The following is a 6,469-nucleotide window of genomic DNA, read 5'->3' on the forward strand; positions in this document are numbered from 1 at the left end:
TCATAGGAAAAATGAAATTAGATTTGATCATATGCCAACCCTTATTTACATCCCGATAAAACTTTCAAAATGATACCTTATTACTTATATTTACATTTGTGACTGATTTATTACAAATAGTAAGGTACTAAAGTTTTAAACCCATAAATGATTTATTTTTTTTTTTAAACTCAACGGTATTAATTGAATGTGTTGAACACGTCGATTACTTATGACGTCACTATGAAAATATGTAGATTGTTTATGACTAAACAATTAATTTATGGTCACCTGATGAACTTGTTTTACACAGGTGTAAAAACGCCTTCTTCAAATAGTGTTATATAAGGAAAAACATTTGCAAATGTAAATATTAGGGATGTCAAATCGGTCAATTTTTGATAATCGGTTACTCGGACGTTTTTCTGATCGAGTACCCGGGTACTCGGTAAAAATGAAAATACAAGACAGTGTGATAATTTTCTTGAGCCCGGTAAAGCTCTGTTAAATCCCAAAGCTGTTTTATCACGTTTATAAATGTATATAAACAACTGAGTCAAAGGGAAATGATTTTTGGTACCAAATTTATTTATCAAATAAACTTAAAAGACACAATTAATGCATAAAAAAAATAAAAATGGTTTACAGTTCTTGTTTAGGACCTATTTCATCAACGCAAAAGGACAATCTGTTAGGCAGTTTTGTGATGTTAGACAAACGAAAGAGAAGGAAAAGACGTTCTTGGGATCGCTAATCTAATTATTTCATAATTTAGTTGTTTCCCATTAAACCTACTACGCAAACTGACTTTCAATTTTTTTAAAATCTTGAGTTATTTCTAAATATTTCTTCACTTTTGAAGTGGGTAGCTGTATTTCTATGCATGTCCGATTTTGCTACCGTATATTAATTAAATAATTTAAAAACGATTTGACTATAATAAACCATACTTAAACGATGTTTTCTGAAAACAATCATTGAAGCCATCCAAAAATTAGGGACCACAATAGGAGAGAACTGCTGTGTACCAGATGATTGGTCATTAATTACTGTATATACACAGCCACAGGTGATAACAGGTGTTTTACAGGTGTAGATGAGGACACGCTAATTACCGTATGAATATTTAAGTAATTTTTTGATTAGTTTTTGATAAAAATATGTACTTTGAAATAAGAAAAAAATATACTTCCGAGTAACCAAGTACCATTTTTAGTATTCGATACTCGGACGTTCGATCGAGTACCTGGTTAACCGGGTACTCGTTGACATCCCTAGTAAATATATATTTATACAGGTGACCCGTCAGACCTGTATACCTTTTTATCTTCGGGTGACCCATAATTTATTATTACTATTGATAATTGTCTTGTTGTTCATTGTTATTCATTATTTTCATCATAATAAATTTTGTAAATTTGCAACCTGAATTTTTATTCCAATTGAAGGGTAAAATTCAGAAACAGGAGACCCACAATAATTAATATTCATTGTAACAAACCCTGCAACAGATGTAAACAGTACACAAGTTCCAACTTTTTTTGCCCAATGGTTCTTGAGAAGATTTTTAAAAGATGCCACCAAATTTATACTAATTCTTAATTATCTTCCCTTGAAAGAGGGCATGGCCCTTCGAACATTAGAACAAACTTGAATCTCCTTCATCAAAGGATCCTTTGTGCAAGTTAACGTTTAGTTGAAATTGGCTCAGATGGTTCTTGAGATGATCAAAATGTGAAAAATTTACATATTGACAGCTAGACAGATAAACAGCTAAGACAGACTGACAACAGACAAAATGTGATCAGAAAAGATCACTTGAACTTTCAGCTCAGGTGAGCTAAAAATGAACACTAAAGGGCACTTCCACCTTGATGCAGGCCCTAACTGAATGTAGGAATTAACTTTTGGGATATCATAAGTAATGTTTTACATGTATGTGTTAGTACACAAAAAAACTTCTCCTCTGCTTTCAAGGGCTTGGAACCTTCTGCTTGAAAAAACACAAATCCTATAAATGCTAGGAAGCAATGTTTTTTCAAGCAGGCAGCATTAAAAGTTTTGTGTTTTTTTCTTTCTTTTTTTCTTTCTTTTTAGTGCTTTTCTTTTTTGGTTTCTTCTTGTTTTTTTCTTTCATTTTTCCTTTCATGTTTTTTTTTCTTTTTTTTTTTTTGTGTTTGTTTTTGTTTTTTTTTTTTTTGGCTTTTTTTTTTTTGTTTCTTTGTTTTTCTTTTTTTTTTGTGCAAAACTTTGGCCAATGAGATCAGACAATTTAACATTACACTATAGTCACAATTCATTGTTCACTGTCACAATTTAACATTTACTTCTAACAATTTCATGTACTATATCACTGCATAACTATTCACATACATCATTCACTGTCACAGTCTGACATTTACTATTAATACACTTTAACATTTACATGTACTATCACTGCATAACTTAAGTCACAATTCACTGTTTGAAATGCAATTTAACATTTTCACTACAGTACTATTCGTTTTTTATCATACCGGTTTTATATCATACTGCTTTTTTTATCATAGATATTTGAAACACAAAACCATTTCTTAATAATTCATTACTGTATTACAATTAACATTCACATGTACTCTCTCTGCAGAATTATAATTAGTCACATCAATACATGCTGATATACATTCAATAACACAATAAATCCTTAGTCACCATTAACCACCTTATTACAATAGCTTAAGTAAATGTGTACACACTACGGTAATCACAATTTAACATTTACTATCACTTTATATCCACAGTCACATCAATAATACATTGCATATATACTCATTTGAACAATAAATTCATTAAGTCGATCTCTGTCAACTATACATACTAACTACATAAGCTAAATAAATCTGTACTTAACAATTACAACATATCTAGTCACCTCAGTAATGCACATTGTATATTATCCATTACACAATAAATTCATAGTCACTATATCCACCCTCACTTTTTAATAAGTAGTTGTACATTCCAGGAATATTAATATGATATATAAAAACCACTTCTTCTGTAACATTTACACATAATTTTTTTGATGTTGGATAAGAAAAAAAGAAAGATTTTTTGAAAGACAAAGGAGCCTACAGCTAGTCGCGTTTTCAACCCCTCCTCCCCAGGCCAGCCTGGCAACCGTAGCGGCGAAGGAACCATGAAGTTCCAACCAGTAATGCCCCAGGGTATCGACAAGGTCTACTTACAACTAGCCTTCAACTACTTCATCTAAACAATTTTAGAATGTATTAGACCACAACATGAAATAACATTATTATAGCAAAATAATGATTAGATGATAAAAGATATTTACATAAAATAATAAAGATAACACAATTATCTCTTTGACATAGAGAAAAAGAAGGGGGTCAGTGTGGGAGGAAGCCGGAGCACCCGGAGAAAACCCACGTGTCTGAGTGGGCGACCCCATACCCTATTACAACTCAGACACCCATTTCCAAAACAAATGTCTAAAAAATTGTTCTGGATAATCACAAATTATAACATTGTAAACTGGATGCGCTTGTGTGTGCTGCACATGCAGATCTGGCTTTCTGCATTGTCATCTTTCTTTGTCTTTTTCCAAACATGATCACAAGGATATGCCTCTTCAATACTTTTATTTCCTATCAATGAATAAGAAACAAAGGTAACCATTAGGACTGATGAAGTAGAAAGGAAGAACAGAGTCCTACAGAATGGCATACTTGGGTACTTATTCTCATACCTGAGGGCTCCTTGTCATTCATAATGTCAAGCACATCCACATGACTTTATCTGAGTCTCCTACAGGGTACTGTCACCAAAACATCAAAGATTACTGTAAAATAGATGTTAATAATATACTTCAGCATCTAAATAAGTATAAACAGAAATTAGGAAAAGAACAACATATCTTAGCAAAATATTATATATCTCTAACATAATGTTCTTCTGCTGTACTTTGTCAGAAAAGATCCTGGATTATTAATTATGTCCCATACCTGATCAGTGACAGTTATCCATTATGATATGTCTTGCTGTCGGGAAGGTCATCATCCATCAGTCTTGTCTTTTCTAGTTGTTTCCACCAATATTGTCTGGCTGTAACTGCTCATTTCCACATTCCGAAGGGTCAACATCCATCAGTCTCGCCTTTTCTAGGTTTTTCGACCAAATCTTGTCTGGCTATAGCTGCCCATTTCCATATCTTAAAGAGTCAAGGTCTATCAGTCATGTCTTTTCCAGTTGTTTCCACCAATTCCAGTTTGCTTCTTCAAGTTTTATTTTTCATTCATTCCTGTCTGGCTGTGGCTGCTTATTTCCACATCTTGGGAGGACCAACATCCATCAGCATTGCATTTTTCAGTTGCTCCCATCAATTCCTAAAAGGTTGTAAATGCTCTACTCCACATTGTTGAAGAAAACTTTACCAACACCATCCTTCTAAGGCTCCTCTTCAACCTGTCAGATGCAAGTGTCTTGTGTTAATTACTTTTCAGGAAAGAAGTGAAAGGCCGGGTAATGGTTACAGACTCCTTTAGTTTCTGTTTTTAAAGAATAAAAAAAGGTAATAAAAAGGTCCAATGAAAGTAAATGGGAGAAATCAAAGGTCATAGAGAATGGCTTGCTAAGGGTAACTTTCACATACCTGAGGGATCCTAGTCATTCATGTCAAGCACATCCACATGACTTCATCTGAGTCTCCTACTGGGTACTGTCACCAAATCATCAAAGCACACTATATTAAATAGAAGTTAATATACATCTATCAGTAAATTAAGAAAAGAACAACCATATCTAAATAATATAGTTCAAGGATCAAATATTCTTTTGCTGTACTTTTCCAAAAATGATCTTCGATCATTGATTATGTCACATACCTGATGAGTGACAGTTATCTACTTTGATATGTCTTGCTGTTGGGAAGGTCAATGTCCATCAGTCTCTTAATTCTTTTCCAGTTGTTTCCACCAGTTCCTGTCTGGCTGTAGTTACTCTTTTCCACATCCTGGAAGGTCAATGTCCATCAGTCTTGTCTTTTCCACTTGTTTCCACTAATTCCTGTCTGGCTGTAGCTGTTCATTTCCACATCTTGGAGAGTCAACATCTATCAGTCACATATTTTCCATTTGGTTCCACTAATTCCTGTCTGGCTGTAGCTGATTTACAAATCCTGGAGAGTCAATGTCCATCATTTTTGTCTTTTCTACTTGTTTCCACCAATTCCTATCTGGCTGTAGCTGCTCATTTCCACATCCTGGAGGGTCAATGTCCATCAGTCTTGTCTTTTCCACTTGTTTCCACCAATTCCTGTCCGGCTGTAGCTGCTCATTTCCACATCTTGGAGGGTCAATGTCCATCAGTCTTGTCTTTTCCACTTGTTTCCACCAATTCCTGTCTGGCTGTAGCTGCTCATTTCCACATCTTGGAGGTTCAATGTCCATCAGTCTTGTCTTTTCCACTTGTTTCCACCAATTCCTGTCTGGCTGTAGCTGCTCATTTCCACATCTTGGAGGTTCAATGTCCATCAGTCTTGTCTTTTCCACTTGTTTCCACCAATTCCTGTCTGCCTGTAGCTGCTCATATCCACATCCTGGAGGGTCAATGTCCATCAGTCTTGTCTTTTCCACTTGTTTCCACCAATTCCTGTCTGGCTGTAGCTGCTTATTTCCACATCTTGGAGGGTCAATGTCCATCAGTCTTGTGATAAGAAATAAGACATAAGGATACTTCTACTTTAATAAACTATTAAATTACTGACAGAGTCTGGTTCTCATTAATCCCAGAAGTTCAACGTTATCAGCTTTACTCTAAATTTTTAGCTTTTAATCATATGTAGCTTGTATTCCTCTATTTTAAAAAGTGTTGGGAGCTGGTTGTGTGCTTCATTCTGCAATTTAATATATCTTCAAGGCATACTTTGCTTTTTTCTTTATCTTATAAAAAGATGGCTAAATTTGTCATAATAAGTTCCCAAGTATGAGAAACTTTCTCCCAGCACTTTTCACATGACGGAATTTGTCTCAACGAAAACAGTCAATTTCAAAATAAACAAGCTAATTCAGAGAATTTGTGTCCCCCATTTAGGGAAAAAAGAAGAGCATGCCCAGTTCTGGGGGGTGGGGGTCAGATTTCCCGCTCCCCTCTGGATTTGTAGAATTATTAAATGTATACATGTATATTGAAGCAAATAAAAAATGCCAATATGGATATAAAGATTTGATTGCTTATTCTTTAATATGTGTATAGAAGATTCTTTTTAATATATAAAATATTTATCACACTGTAATAATGATTTTATGAGTTTGTACACGCCAGACGTCATAACTTTCTCATTTCACATGTTGAATAGTATCATTTAGTAAATTCAAAAAAAAAAACATTAAAAAAAATTGGATTGTCTGGGATTTGAACCCGGGCCTCTCGCTTGCTAAGCAAGCATCATACCCCTAGACCATGGAGGCACTTGATTATACAGCAAATTATT

The 6,469-nt window shown here is 34.2% G+C and overlaps 1 long non-coding RNA gene across 1 annotated transcript; it reads right to left on the minus strand.

The window, feature by feature from the left end:
• Window positions 1-3,733: 3,733 nt before the first annotated feature.
• On the minus strand, window positions 3,734-4,716 carry LOC133183854 (uncharacterized). Its single transcript, XR_009720747.1, has 3 exons — window positions 4,631-4,716; window positions 3,984-4,443; window positions 3,734-3,820 (listed from the first exon to the last, which is right to left on the minus strand). It is a non-coding gene; the product is annotated as an uncharacterized LOC133183854 (long non-coding RNA).
• Window positions 4,717-6,469: the final 1,753 nt, after the last annotated feature.

This window comes from Saccostrea echinata, unplaced genomic scaffold (genome assembly GCF_033153115.1).
Source record: "Saccostrea echinata isolate AGI-Se365-2 ecotype Australia unplaced genomic scaffold, CSIRO_AGI_Sech_v1 ptg000009l, whole genome shotgun sequence".
Lineage (NCBI taxonomy): Eukaryota > Metazoa > Mollusca > Bivalvia > Ostreida > Ostreidae > Saccostrea > Saccostrea echinata.